A 15913-nucleotide genomic window follows, 5' to 3' on the forward strand; every position below is an offset into this window, starting at 1 on the left:
CGTGGATGCCAGCTGGGGCTTTGCAATGTGTGGCTGGGCTGGAGTCAGGGAAGAGAGCTGGGGAGAAGCTCTTGGTGAAAGCCCAGTTGCAGCAGAAGACCCCAGCATTTTGGAGACTGGGAAGGACAGCAGCAACCCCAGAGTGGAAAGGACCTGAGGCGATGAGACAAACCCAGAAGAGCGTGTGTGATTCTCACAGGGATCTCAGAAGTCTGGCACTGAGCTGTACATGGTTGGACTTTGGTTTTGTTTTGATCTGATTGTGACTGTACTGGGTTCTTTCTTCTTGGCGTAAGAAAGGACTGAAGTTGACTCTATAGGATCCCACAGTTAAAGACTTTGGATTAAAAAAGGACTGCATTTTTAAATTGCTCGAATTTGTAAATTCTTTCTGACTTTCAAGTTTGTAATATTTTTATATGTTATATTAATATGAGATCTTGGGGATGTACAAAAGAAAATGTTTTTGTTAAATAACATTGTTAAATAGTGTTGTATTGGTGTGTCAAGTTCACAATTAGTCAACTGCCTCATCTACTTTTTTGTCAATTTGATACAAGTTACAGTCAGCTGAGAGGACCAAATCTCACTTGAGAAAAAGCTTAGGTAAGATCTGCATGGAGGTAAGCCTTTTTGTACACTAGCGATTGATGGGCTCACCCCTGGGTTGGGGGTTCTAAAAATAAACTAACCAAGTCAGTAAGCAGCATCCCTCCACGGCCTCTGCATCAGTCCCTGCCTCCGGATCTTTGCCCTTTGAGTTCCTGATTAGATGTAGTCCTGCTTTCAATGACTGTTGTGTGGAAGTGTAAGCAAAAACAAACATGTCTCCCCAAGATGCTTGTGGTCATGGTGCTTCATCACAGTCATAGACACCCTAAGACTGAAGCCATAGCTGGCGCTTCTTTCAGAATTAGCTAAATGTAGGAAGTCTCACCATCGTGGGAGATGGATTTGGTGTCTTCCAGTTTATGTCTTTTTTCTTTTAAGGCATTGAACCACCGCTATTCTGTTCTGTACACCCACCTAAGAGAAGCCCCCAACTTTAGCACAGGATCCTTCCATTCTTGCCAGCTGCCTGGTAAAGTCCCTAAATAACAAAGGAATCAGGTAACTTTAGGGGTGAGCCCCTTCCTCTCACCAGGAGGCCATCTACCCCCCATCTGCATAAATCCCAGGGAATCCACTCCAAGTCCAGCCTGCCACAATTAATATAGCAATTCGCCTAAATTGCATCCTCGGTATCTTGTGGTTGGGTGAAGGAACTAGGAGCAGATTTTCATTGGAGGCCTCTGACCCCAGGGCAGGCTCGCCTCCACCAGCCATGACCCGGGTTCTCCGAGCCAGGAGCGCAGGAAGCCCCCGGCCCGCATGTGTCCAGCGGTCGCGGGACCGGATTCACCGACGCGCGATGGGCCTGGCGGTGCGAGCTGACGTCACCGCGGCGGAGCCTCGGGCGCCGGTGGAAGGCGGGCGGACGGTCGGGGCGGCCGTGTGCCGGGCGGCGTGCGCGCGGGCGAGTCTGAGCTGCGGGGCTGCTGCTCCGCCCGGGACAGCGAGGTGAGCGGCGTGCAGGGCAAGCCCGGTGAGTGTGCTGGGCGCCTTGCGGGCCGGCGGGAACTGCGGCTCGTGCCGTGCGGGCGAGGGGACCGCGCGGGCTGGTTTTGAAAGTGAGTAGGGAATTTGAGTCGTTTCTCCAGACCCTTGTGCGCGGTGCGGTGATAGCGGGTCTGCGGTCCAGAGCGGGAGGATAAAGTCCAGCTCCTGTTTGCTCTAAGTGTTTGGAGGCCATAATTGCTCCTGGATGGATGGATTAAACTTGGCAGAGCCAGAATCAGTACCCCTGGTGGAGAAGTTTTCAAGGGGACTGAACTACTTGTTCTTAACCCCACCCCCGGGGCCTAAAGTTTGTCAGTTTTAGGTGTCTTGTTACTGGGCTCCCTTTCGAACGTTTCTGTGAGTAGTTGAGTCTTTTATTGTTTTTTTTTCCTCTTTGACAATTTCATATGTGGATGTAATGCATTCTAATTGCTCTTTTCAGTTGTCTGCTTTTATTTTTATTTTTTGTTGTTTTCAGAATAGGGATCTTTCTATGATTCCCGGGTTGGCCGGGTACTAGAGCTCAAATAATTCTCCTGCTTCAGCCATCCCAGCACTGGGACTATTACTGGGCACCCTCACACCAAGCTCTTGGTTTTTAATATTAACTTAAAAAAAATAATCAACTTGTTGCAGTAGTCACTCAAATAATACTGAAAGTTTCTGTGGATAGTTGAGTCTTACAATTTTTCGTCTTTGCTTTTCAGTCATTCTCCATTCACAGGGAAGTTGAGACAATACCAGATTTTGAGCTCATAGTTATTAATTTACTTATAAAGACAAAAGAAATTGTAGGGAGTGATATGCAAACGAGTTGTTTAAAAGGGGTGACACACACCTTTAGGCAGAGGTGGGAGGATCTCTGTGAGTTCGAGGCCAGCCTGGTCTACAAATCGAGTTCTAGGACAGCCAGGGCTACACAGGGAAACCCTGTCTGGAAAACCAAACAAACAAACAGATAAATAGATAAATGAATAAAATTAAAATAGAGATAGGTGGATATGAATAGACCAAAATTATCTCTCCTGCCCAAGTGATGATTGATGTCGACGAGTATGTTCATTTTCTCAGGAAGGGCAAATGCAGTCTGGGTGAGATTAGACACCCTGTGGAATATGGGTTGATCCTCTGGGTTTGTGACCATTGAGCCTGGGGATATGGCTAGAAATTAGTCTTAGGTAGTAGCATCAGGTAACTAAGCTGCTCTATATTCTTCAAGTTACCCTGCAGGTTAAAAATTAAATTTCTAGAAAGCAACAGCCTCGGTGGCTTCCCTCTGAAGGCATTCTAGGTGAGTGTCTTACAAAGGAAGAGAAAGACTCCCTCAGGCCTCTGTGAACCTAAGTGTCCTTAAGAAGGGCATCTGTCCTGGTTCCTGGTCCACCATGATTATACCGGAGGCTGGAGAAAGGAAGGGACAGTAGAGTTATTTTAAAGGAAAAAGAAAACATTTCACTTTACACGAACCATGCCAATTGTTTGACTTAAAATCTTCATAACCTCGGAATAATTCCAAGGAGTGAACTTTAGTGTGCCGTAGAGGGCTTCCTATATGCAGGCATAGCCAATCTCAAGGTTACACTCAAGCTGCGGGGTGGGCACTTTGATCACATATTTACAGGAAAGGAGAAAAAGACTACTGAGCTTTTATCAGTGTTCACCATGTCTGTCTGTCTCTCCTTATCTTATTGTTTCCCTTCCCACTCCCGACCCCACATTCCTAACCTGACTCTGTTGCGGGAGGGCAGAGGACAAGGTCCAAGTGTCCTTTCTCAGGCCATCCACCATCACCTTGTTTTTCGAGAGGGTCTCACACTAGTCTGGAGCTCACCAGGTAGACTTGCCTGGCTTATGAGCTAGCCCCGGGGACACCTGTCCCTGTCTGTTGCTGCCTCTCCAGCACTGCAATTGCAAAGCAGGCCAGAATGTTTACAAGTACTCTGCTGACTGAGCTATTTCCTTGGTCCAGGGATGTATGTTTTCTATATGTGCTGAAAGTCCTTGGTAGCTCACTGTAAAGGTATGCAGAGAGGGGAAGACTTGGGCCTGTAAACTGTGTCATTCCTTTTCTACTTCATATCTGTATGACAATTTCTTCTTGAGACCAGGGAACTCAGGAGCTAGGATGACCCATATTTTATTTAAGGAACCCTTGAATGGATTTCTGTATGGGTCAGTTGAAGTTCCAGGAAAGTAGTATGTTGGGCTGTGAACATTTAGTGTTTTTGTCTGATTTGTCGCTAATGAGTTAGTTGTTTAAGCTTTTATATTATGTAAGTATTAAGTGAAGTCACACATGACCTGGAAAAAGGTTAAAATGCTAGGGACCCAGTTCTGACAGAGCAGTAGTAGCTCATAATCCTCTCCTGTCAAGCTAAGTTCATGGTTGTGAGGCTCAAAGAAGACAGCATGCTGTTTAGAAATTACAAAATATTGTATTTATATGAAAATAACAGTGTATAGAATACTGTATTAAATTTAATTTAAAATTGCAATCAATGTGAAACTATTGAGATAGCTTTTTTATACTAATTAAAATCTGCTGTATCATGTGTATCATATCTTAGTTCACACCATCCACATTTCAAGTCACATATACCTAGTGGGTACTATTTTAGATAACACAGCTCTAGGGGCATTAGATTGGCACACAGATAGAAGTTAATTTTGGTTGACTTTTTACCTTAAAATTTATTTGAAGTTGCAGCCTCTTGCTTTTAACAACTAAAAGTTTGTTTCTAAAACTATTACTAATGGACACAGAAAGAATACAATTATTACAGGAAGGGTAGAAACTGAGAAGTAAGATTTCCCCTTTATTTCAGTGTGTACACGCAGTGGTAGGGAAGTCTAGGAGATGATGCTCTTAGTTTTGCCAGCCTGTGATCTGAGTTAGATTTATAATCTCTCTGATCCTTGGCTCCTGTTCCATGACATGGAGATGATGTTGCTGTGCTACAAAATATATTTGTTCTTTGCCCCATCCCAGTCAGAGACCTCCCAGAATCCTTGGTATCTTTGGAGATTTTGTTTCTTTTGTTATGCTCAGTGAAGTTAGATTCTAGAGTTACACTCCCAGCCCCAACCAGAGTGGCTAGTTTATCTGAGTGAGGTGGCCTAGGGTGGGGCTCCTAGGTAGCCTTGGGATGGGTTTGGCCTCACAAAGGCCTAGTGATGAGAGAGTTAAGACTTTTAGCTCCACCTGTGGACCTCTGGAAAGGGAGGAAGCGGGCTTGTGGTTCAGCTCCATAAAACTTCTTAGGCAATAATACCTGAACAGAAAGATTCACTTGTCCTGTGAATGCATTGACACTCAGAGAGGGGCCATCTCTTAGCTCTGCGGGATAAAAGCTAGAAGCTGTCTTGCTGAGAACCCTGACTGAAGGCTCTGAAAGGAGGTACTTTTCTTGTCATTCGTCTGTGTCCTTTATGACAATTATCCATTTGTTTTATTTTATTTTGAGACAGGGTCTCACTAGGTAGCTGTTGTTGGCCTGGAATTTGCTATGTGTAGACCAAGGCTGGCCATGAACTTGCAGTTATCCCCCTTCCTCTGCCTCCCATCTGTTGGGTTTATAGATAAACTACCATGCTCTGATATCAGTATCTTTTGTTGAACTCTGTTAAACTTAAGTAGAGTGTCTTCCTACATTCTGTGAACTTAACCAGTATTTATCCAACCTAAGAGAGGCTATGGGAAACATGCTATAACCAGTCATTTAGAAGTACAGGTGGCAACCTACTATTTGGATTGATGTCTGAAATAGGGGCTATCTCCTGGGACTGAGCCCTTAGCTGTTGGTTGAGTAGATAGGGTTAGAATACAATTGAATTATTGGATATCAAAGCTGGTGTTTACTGCAAAGTTACTTGGTGTATGTACCTGTTTCTAATGCGGTTACAGGAATATTCATTTTATTAGAGTGTAGTAGAAGAGAAACTATATATTTTATATAGCCATTATACCACCATTGATAAATACTTTTAAGTGAAATGTGCACTTAAGAAATATAGAACAACAGGCTATTTTTGGTTAAAATTTAGTACCATAACTTGTCATGACTAAATAAAGTAGTACTGTTTAATTCACACCAACCCACTTATTCACCTCCACCCTGAAATCTAAGCTGGAAACAGAATTTATTTGGCATGTGTGGTACTGATATACACAGTGAATAAGTAGCCACCTTAGACGGTGGATCCAGTCCAGTCCAGACCTTTTTTGGCTTCTTAGTTAATTTCCCTAAATCTACAAACAAGTCATTATGTCTTGAATTCCAGATATAGATACAGATCTTCCTTCCCCCAGGAACATGTTCTCCATCTTGCTTCAGGGTTTCACTTGTGGAAGCAGAGTAATTACACCCCAGTGTCATAAATACCCGTAATAACTGGTTTTACTCTGTGAGATTATTCAAGTGGACTTGGGTTTTCAACAAAAAAGTAGTTGCCACCCTTTCCTTCATTCTTTTACTCTAATAGTGAAGAGATTGCTAGGATTTACTCTCCCTTTCTAGGTCAGAGGTCTTCCCTGAAGCCTGAGTTCCAGGAGGGGCTCATGACTCATCTCAGCTTCAGCTAATCAGATGTCTAAGTTTCAAGAAATGTTTTTGTAATTTTTTTATAAAACAATACATTGCATTATACAGATTTAAGTTTAAAATATCTTCAAGATCAAAGACTGTTTTCAAGAAAAAGATTATGCTTTCAATGTGAACATCGAAGAATATTGTTTTTCTTTTGTCTTTATCTTGAAGCATTTGTTGATTTACTGAAAGGTTGCAAATGAACAACATGGCAATCAACAGAGCAGTGTGGTGATACCTTGTATGACTGTAGCACACCTGACCACGCTAGTCTTCTCTTGTTAGTACAGTGCTGTAGTCCTGGTCATTGTGCACTCTATTTCACCTTCTCTTGTCTTTCCATCAGCTTTATCTAAGATCGTCTGAATTTGCCATATTAGCATTGATTGCTGTATATTTAGCTCTTCCACGCTATGTAACAGTTTCCAATATATAAAACAAGCCTTACTTTATTCATGATCTTGACACTAGAGAAGATTTCAGTCCATTGGTAAGTAAGTACATTGCAGCTCCTGTGTATGTGATGCTTTCTCATGACTAGATTGGCCTTCTGTTTTGTGGGGAGAACGATCTCACAAAAGTACAGCCCCTGGCAATGTGTAGCCTGTGAGTCTACCAGGGTATGAGAGGCTGTTGCATCTTCTTACTGATGATAATTGATGAAGGATTTCACTCTTCCCTTTATAAATAAGGTATATCTTAGGAGACACACTTGAACTATATATATCCTGTTTCTTCTTAAACTTCACTTCAGTGATTTTGGCACACAGTTTCAGACCGTGTTGCATGTTATTGTTCTTTTACTGATATATTTTGAAAAGGAGTTTTATCCCTGTGTTTTCAAATTTTTTCTCGAAGAAGCAGCTAGCTGTACCTTTCCATCACTTACTTAACTCTTTGTGTCAGTACTGACGCATGGAATTTTATTTGATATGTTGGGTGGGCCATAATCCAATATTACCGCTATTTGATTTGCTGCTCAAATTATCCCAGCTGTTGATGCAAGATTTAATACTATGCTGTTTTTTACATATTTACCTCTACCGTCACTTTTGGAATTATTTCCTTCTTCTCTGGTAGCACACAAATCTATAGGCTCATTGTCATGTCTCAAACCTGGCACTCTGGTTATGTTTGTTTACAATGATATTAAAAACTGAGTTTGTTCTTGGTACCAAGTAGCCTCTGAGCCTCTGTTTCATGTTGTGAATAGAATCTAGTATCTTGTGCCTCTGTCCATGCTTGTAGACTCTCCTTCTGTGTATCTCTCCATAGACTACTACTACATTCAGTTTCTCACGATAGCTAAGACCTGAATATAGCTGTCAGTTTGGATTCCCTCTTGAGAATCCAAGAAGGAAATTCTGAGAAAGAGCTAAAACTGGCAAGACTTAGGAGTTTAAGTGAATGCCTAGTTTTTTAATGAAATATTCACCTAATAAGTATTATAAAATGTATAGTCCACACATTAGCTTCTGATTATTAGGCTCTTATAAGGAACCGGGAATATTTTATTAGGTAAGCAGCCTCACTAAGCTGTATACCAACTAATATCAAAATGTGTATGAAAGGAAGTTGTGTGGAGACTGAGGTTTTCAAAGTGTCCTTCCATCAGTTATGAAGCCTTTTCCTCTTTAGTGTTATCTTAGGACAAGTCTTTCATCTTGCTTCTTCCTTCTCAAAATAAAAGTCCTTGGCAATATTTTTATTTCCTGTGCTTTTTTTTCCAAGTTCAAAGCAGAATGCAATATGCACAGAATTTGAGACACCCTCCTCTATGTTTTTTTTTAACCTGTTGGTAGCAAAGGGTTCAGATAAATTTCAAATAAATATTTACCCTTTCCCTGTTAGCAGTGGAACAGGACACGGCGAAAGCACTAGAAACCAGAATTGGTTTCTTTCAAAAGAAAGGAATGACACCTTCCCCTGGAAGGCTAGAGTGGATGTTGTCTAATAGCTTGGTGATCTTCTGCTATGCTATGGAGTCAGCCTTCACCGAGATCCCTCAATATCCTAAACAATACTCTCAGTCAGTAGAACCCATCTTATGCTTATTGCAAATCCTTTTTCCCCACACCCTTATCCTGAGCACTGTTTATCAGCCAGTAGAACTCATTCTTATGGTAAAAAGTGTTTTGTGAAAAAGATGCACCTTGCAAGGGGATTTTGATGAAGCCCAGCCAAAAGCTTTGTTGTGATACTTGTCACTGAGAAACTTACCCCCAAAGTTTTACTGTGTTTAAATGTGTAAGGGAAATAAACGACTTGATCAGACCTCAGAAGCTTTAACCCAGCACCAGCTAAAGTGGTGCTGACCTGAGTTCCATTCTTAATCTCACCATGATCATTCCCTGCCTAAGGCTTGCAGGGACCTCCCCCCACAATGCACTACTGGATTTGAAATGATGTGCACATGGATTAGAGGTTTCTCCTGCTATAATTGTGGGCACCACTATGATTTTTTTGAACACACCCCTGATGTAAAATACATGTAGGCTTCATAATTTTGAAAACAGTGCTGCTGTTGCCTCCAATTTTCTGCTTATGTTTACTGACATATGATTATGATGACATTTGATGAGTTATAAAGTGGATGCGAACAGGAATCTGGACTTAATGCTGTAAACAAGTGGTAGACACATTTCAGACTTTTGAAGAAGGACCGGGTGGTAGACCCCCTTGCTGTGTGTGTGTGTGTGTGTCTTCCTGTGAAATTCTGATTCAGAAACTCACCTTCATATTTGCCTGGTTCTCTTGCTTTGCATCTCAGGATCTAAAATTCTGTGACCACCACTCCCCCCACTGCTGCTCATCTTCCCATGATGCCAGTGTGACCACGCCCATGTCACTGGTGCTCATTCTCCCATGATGCCAGTGTGACCACGCCCATGTCACTGGTGCTCATCTTCCCATGATGCCAGTGTGACCACGCCCTTGTCACTGGTGCTCATTTTCCCATGATGCCAGTGTGACCACGCCCATGTCACTGGTGCTCATTTTCCCATGATGCCAGTGTGACCACGCCCATGTCACTGGTGCTCATCCTCCCATGCCTCTTACACTGCTGTTCATCTTCCCAGATGCCAGTTAGGGTGACAGTTCTTAGATGGTATTGTTTAGGATTTGTCCTTACCTTTCACAAATCTGAAGCTAAGTTTCTCCATTTGTGTTAATTTGTTTCTAGTTTAATGATAATGACTGTAATATTTCTAGTGGAGCTTTAACATATCATCCTTACCATGATGGCTAGGGATTTTAATAACTGTGGCACATTGTGAGTCCTTTCATTAATAGGAATCCTCCAGAATAGGGTATGAGGAGATCTGAAAGATCCAAAAGTACTAGACATTGTTAGGTCCCTTCACTTTTAGTAGCTATAATCTGCTGGCAAATTATTTTTATGGAATTATGGCTTATATTTTTCATTGTCTTTTTGAGACAGGGTCTCTAGTAGCAAGTGCTGGCCCTGAACTGACTAAGTGGTAAAGGGTGGTCTTGAACTACTGATTTTCCTCCTTCTCCCTCCCAAGTACTGGAATTATAGGTGTGTCACATCCTGACTTCTGTTGTTTGTTTTTATGAGCTCATGGTACCTTTAGACTCTCCTTTTGGCTGATGCTAGCCTTGAACTCTGAGGGCCACCATGTCTAGCTTGTAAATACAACTTTTAGAAATTGTGTTTTTATTGAAACTTTAGTGCATTTATCATTTGTTTAGTGTGTGTGTGTGTGTGTGTGTGTGTGTGTGTGTGTGTGTGTGTGTCTGGGTGTCTGGAAGTTGGTTCTCTTTTTCCATTGTATGGTTCCCAGGGAATGAACTCAGTCATGTGGCTTGGTGGCAAGTTCATTTAACTGCTGAGCCTGACTTTTAGAAATTGTATGTTTGCAGTGTAATCTAAAGGAAATGCATGTATGGGTAGGAGTCTTACATTTAGCTATATAATAAGAGGTAGCTGAGAGTAAAGAACTTGGCTAAGTGACCTTGGCTAAGTTGTTAAAGCTGTATCTCAAATACTTGTACTCATAATTAGTGACCTTTGGGACTGTAAGGAGAGCTTTGGAGAATGTTGTGAAGGGTTGTAGCCATTTAGCTTGATCTTGCTTTTTATTTTATTGTCTTCTATTGGTATTTGAAATACTGACCAAAACAGTATGGGACTCAGTTGAATAACAAGTGTGGTGCTTCAAAAAGTTTTATGGTTTCTTTTTAGAGATCAGATCTAGTTCTTTGGGATTCACCCCATTTGTTCTGCATGAGGAAAAAGACTGACTTTAGCAAATAGAAGAGAGCTATGGAAAGAGAAATTTTTCTTTCAGCCTCTACCATCTCTGCTCCCATTACAGATTTGTTATTCTCAGCAAGAAGAATGTGACAGTTACCTGGGTGGTGTTTACTTTATATTTTCTTTAAGCACTTGATAATTTTAAAGAAAATATAGTAGTATTTTAAAACTTTGTAAACATATGTGAGCATGTGTATGTATGTGTGAGTGTGTGAATGCCGAAGTGACCATGGGAGGTCAAAGGGCAACTTGGAGCTGCTTCTTTCCCTGAAGCATGTGGGTTCTTCGGATTGAACATTTGTTATCAGGCAGCAACTACCCACTAAGCTGTTTTACTAGCCCTGTTTTATACTATATAGAAACTCAGGAATAAATTTATTTGATATAAGAAATAGAACAACTTATGACTTTATAAAATTGTTGATAAATAACTTAATATCAAAAATACACCCTAAAACAATAAATAATATATACTTGTATTATCCAGTTCAGTATCATGTAGAAATTGAAATTAAGTAAGTCAGTTTGTTAGTCACATTGTTTCAAATGCTCCATATATATCAGGTGAATGTATCTGGTGGACACTCTGTCTCCTGATTGTTTACAAAGGAAGTGGAAAGAGACAGGCAATTTTTAAATTGAAAATAGATTTTTGAAAAATACAATATATTCTTATTACAGTTTCCCTGTCACACAACTCCTTCCAGATCCTCTCTACCTCCCCATCTCCCCACATCCGTAACCTTACTTTCTCTCATTGGAATCCAAACAGGTATCTAAAAAATAATAATAGTGTTAAAATAAAATTAGATAAAACAAAAAAAAACCAAACTGGAATAGGACAAGACAGATAAGAAGCTGAAAAGAAACACACACACACACACACACACACACACACACACACACACACATCTCATAAAAACACTCAAAAAACCAGAAACCATGATACATGCACAAAAGACCTGTAAAGATAAAAAAAAAAAAAAAAGAACAAACCATTCTGAAACAAAACCTGAGAATTACCATTGAGTTCATTTTATGTTGGACATCTACTACTGGGCATGGGGCTGGTTTGTATCCCCAGTGACATTTCTGTTGGAGAAAACTAATTTTTCATTTGTGACCAGTTATCCATTGGAGATAGCTTCTGGGGTAATGGTAGAGAATTGTGTTCCCTTTCCCTCTGAGAGCTGGGGCACAGGTACTTTTTAATCTGATTCTGTTGTGTTTAGCTGCAATACTAAAAACAAATTTCTTTAAGGACTTCCACCTGTGGACTCCTTTCTCATCAAGAACTGGGTTTGGGTAAGTCATGTCTTTCTCATCAAGAACTGGGTTTGGGTAAGTCATGTCTTTCTCATCAAGAACTGGGTTTGGGTAAGTCACGTCTTACATAATTTGTTGGCTCACAGTTGCTAATTTTGAGCTTTGGCCACTGTGTGCCTGTAGCTGGTGCTTCCTCATCTCCTTAGTTTAGATGCAGCGTCAGAAGTCAGTCCCTGGATGACTTTGCCTACAGTGTTGTGGAGGAAAAACTCTTCTCCCATCTTAGGTTGAGTATTTGGAGACATGTGGTGAATTGAGAAGAACCAGATCAATAAAGGAAAAATTATCACTACACATTGAGAGAGAACTATAAATCAAAGGCGAAGGTTAGAATTGGGGCCCATGTATTTACTTGTTTATCATTTGAGACAGGGTCCCACCATACCCAGCCTGACCTGAATTCCTGAGCTCCTCCTGCCTGAGCCTGCTGAATGCTAGGATGACAGTCCTGTGAAATGGGGTGTGAGGAGGGTTGGAGAAAGCAAATGACTTTAATTAAGTCTTGGACCTGCAGGATGACTGCATAAAGTCACTTACCTCCTTGCTTGATGACCTGAGCTCAGTCCCTGGACCACACATAGCAGAAGGGAAAGAGCTGACTCTCCTAAGTTGATCTTTGACCTCTCTGCATGAGTGGATGTGTGCAGGCACACACGTATACAACACTGCACACAAATGAATGTCATAACATTTTTAGGACAGTAGATGGAAGATGGGATAGTTCTTTGACAGTATCTGTAATCGGAGCAACTCCCCCCACCCCTACATCTCTAGAAAGGGTTTATGACAAAGACTTCTTTTTGGAGGCTTTATTTTGAGGCAGTTAGGGGATTTGGGGGAATCTGAGTGCTGTAAGCTCAAAGTTACAGTCCTCCTCCTTAACCCTCTTTGGCCTCAGGCCTTAACTCCTTGTGAGTGTATCCAGGCCTCTCCTGTGAACTCTGGCCCCTTTGACAACCTAGTTTATCACTGCTGAGTGTCTGCCAAGACATTTCATTGATTGAGAATAGTAGGCAGTGTGAGCTGGTCAGAATGTCAAACTGGGAGGAATGAGCTGGCAAAGTAAGAGTGAAGGAAAAGGTCCCCATTCACAGAGTGGTAAGTTGAGGGAATGCTTGACTGGGTTAGTGAGGAAGGCAAGATCACTTAGAACAGAGATTTAGGATGAGAAGCCAAAGACAGACAGACTTTTCTCCTATGGGCTCTAGAATTGTTCTAGCTACCGAGCTTGAACCTTTAAAACTGTGTCTACTTATGCTGTACACCAGCTCTTCCTTGTTTTCCTTACTAAGTCTAGACCTGTTGTGGAGGCCACAGGAAACCCCATACCATAATACAGCTCTTGTGGCATTTGTACAGTACTAAAACACTTCATCCTCGTGCAAAGTGTATAGATGCATATTTTTGTAGTGTAAGTTTACATTTATAAAGGGAGTTGATATTTCTGTAGATGTTTGTCTTTGATGCCTCATTCTTGGGAAAACAGCTCTTACCCATCTTGGCTCTCTTGCCTTCAACTACCCAAACTTGTGACGAAAGGAGAGCTCCAAGCTCTTCCCTATTGCCTGAGAAGGGAGAGTGTTCTCAACCATTCTGGCCTCCCCTAAAGTATCAGTTTTTATTGTTTGTGAAATTCCTATCCAGAACAAACCCAACCTTAAACTTTTCCACTCAGAGCCCTTTCACCTGAGAAACCTTCTAATATAATACTGGTAGGGTATATGGTTCTACGGATATACAAATCAGCATTTAGTGACAAACATTAATAAAACTAATTAATTTTAGTGTTTATGTTTTATTTTGAGAATTTCATACACAGTACTATATTTACATTATTTCCATCCCTTTCTCCCCCTCCAATTCCTCTTGTGTGTCCTCTCTCAAATTATGAATTTCTTTAGAGTGTGTGTGTGTGTACACAAAATCCTCTGAATCCACTGAGTGTTGCTCCTACATATACGTATTTAGAACTAACCACTTCAGATTAGACAACCTATCACTCAGGAGCCTTGTCCCTGGAGAAAACTGAGTGTCCCTCTCCCAGCAGCCATTATAGTTTCTTCATCTAGTGGTGGGCCTTGTGAGATTTTCCCCATATACATTGGAGGTGTTTAGGCTACTATATTGGTGAGATTTCATGGGTGCAGCTTCCCTGTCAAGTATGGAAGACACTATCTCACAGTAGGTGTCCTGGTTCTCTGAATCTTAGAGTCCATCCATCCCATCATTTGGGATGGTCCCTGAACCATAGGTCTTAGAGATGCAAACAATAAGCGCTTCAGAAAAAAAACAAAACACAACACCTTCAACAAATGGTGTTGGAAAACAAATTGTTCATGTAGAAGAATGAAATGAAGCTAGTATCTATTACCGTGCACAAAAATCACCTTCATGTGTATCAGTGACTTCAATATGAAACCTGAAATGCTGAAACCACTAGAAGAAAACACAGCCGATATTCTCCAAGATGCAAGTGTTGGAAACGACTTGAATAAGATTCCATTTGCTCAGGAATTCAGCCCAACAATTGACAAATAGGACCATATAAAACTTAAGAAGCTGCTGTACAGCAAAGGAAACACAGTTCAGTGAAGTGTAATCCCAGCATAGAATCTTGATCAGCTCTACATCCGACAAAGGATTAATATCCAGAATATATAAAGATCTCAAAACAAAGAATCAAGGAAAACAACCCAGTTAAAAATAGGCTATGGAACTGAAAAGACAATTTTCAAAAGAAAAAAGTAAAATGACCAAGGAATATCTGTAACAGTGTTCAACATCTTTAGCAATCGGAGACATGCAAATTAACAGTACTTTTGGATTTCATTTTACCCCAGGCAGAATGGCTGAGGTCAAGAAAAGAGATGCTGTTGAAAACGAGAGACAGGAGAGCCCTTTGATACTGGTGCTATTACAAACAGGTGCAGCCAACTGTTGAGATAAATCTATTTTAAAACAATTCTTTAATGTACATAGGATTTTATCACTTATTAAATACAAAGGCAAATTTGCACAGGAAATAGGATATACTTGTTTATTTTAAATGAATTAAATATTAAACAGGAGGATCAGTATTTTAATTTTATAATCCATAGTGCTAGAAATACCACTTCACATAGATGCATACAAAATATCAATAGCATGTTCATGGCTATTTCAGAACTTGTTGCAAATTCTGTTCAAAGTTCAAGCCAAAATTTATATAATCATTTTTTTATGGAATTCAAGTCAGCACCTCAAACAGCATTGTAAAAAAAATCAAACATTTTAGCACAAGATATATTAACACAAGATATATTTAACAGAAGATATGAGGAATAATGATGGGAAATATTATGGCTTTGTTTTCTATAATAAAGCAATTATGTTTCTTTAAAAAGATATTATTTTTATTTCATGTGTTTGGGTGTTTTGCATAATGGGTGTGCATCTATTGCCGAAGGATACCAGAAGAGTGTGTTAGACCCCTTGGAACTGGAGTTACAGATGGTTGCGAACATCTATGTGGGTGCTGGGAATCAAACCCAGGTCCTCTGGAGGAGCAAAGCAGTGCTCTTAACCTGTGAGCCATCTCTTTAGCTCGCTTTTATGTTTCTTTAGCAGTAGAAAATGTTGTACAATAAAATTGCACATGTTTTTTGTTTTGTTTTTGCAGTTCATAACATACAGTAGTCAAATGTAAGTCAAGGTATTTCAGGCAACATTTATTGCTGTTGTGTGGTGATGTCATAGGCAATGCTTAGGGCATATGTTGTGTGATGGGACATAGGTGATCTATGCCAAAAAATCCATAAATTCAATATGTGTTTGATTTTGGATTTGAATTTATTTTCAGTCATTTATTTAGATACCCTTTAGGGTTGGCAAATGTGATCCCCCTCGTTTAGTTCCAGGACTAGATAGAGTGCTGAGACTCATTGTAGAAGATGTGTACAAATAATAAACCTTTTCCTTTTGCTAATTGGGTCTTTTGTTATTTTTATGTGTCCATGTTCATATGTGTGCTTATGCACATGCAGACATATGTGTGGAAGTCAGAGATTGATGTTGGCTCTCGCTCAGTTGCTCTTATTGTTTTGAGATGGAGTCTTTCACAGAGCTTTTGAGTTTGCTGATT

At 40.6% G+C, this 15913-nt stretch overlaps 1 protein-coding gene across 7 annotated transcripts in view; it reads left to right on the forward strand.

Moving 5' to 3' along the window:
• The window catches only part of LOC101828289 (broad substrate specificity ATP-binding cassette transporter ABCG2), a 102055-nt gene that overhangs the window by 51236 nt on the left and 34906 nt on the right, over positions 1-15913 (forward strand). Inside the window, exon 1 of one of the 7 annotated variants that reach the window (XM_013117757.3) lies at positions 1445-1560. The exons of 2 other annotated variants lie outside the window; for them this stretch is intronic. The gene's annotated coding sequence lies outside the window, so the exon portion shown is untranslated. Of the gene's footprint in view, positions 1-1444; positions 1586-1651; positions 1671-4851; positions 4998-11754; positions 11773-15913 lie in introns of those variants that run through there. 4 more of the 7 variants (XM_005076049.4, XM_013117759.3, XM_013117756.3 and 1 more) reach the window with 4 other exon arrangements.

The sequence above is a fragment of the Mesocricetus auratus genome, unplaced genomic scaffold, assembly GCF_017639785.1.
Source record: "Mesocricetus auratus isolate SY011 unplaced genomic scaffold, BCM_Maur_2.0 Super-Scaffold_100676, whole genome shotgun sequence".
Lineage (NCBI taxonomy): Eukaryota > Metazoa > Chordata > Mammalia > Rodentia > Cricetidae > Mesocricetus > Mesocricetus auratus.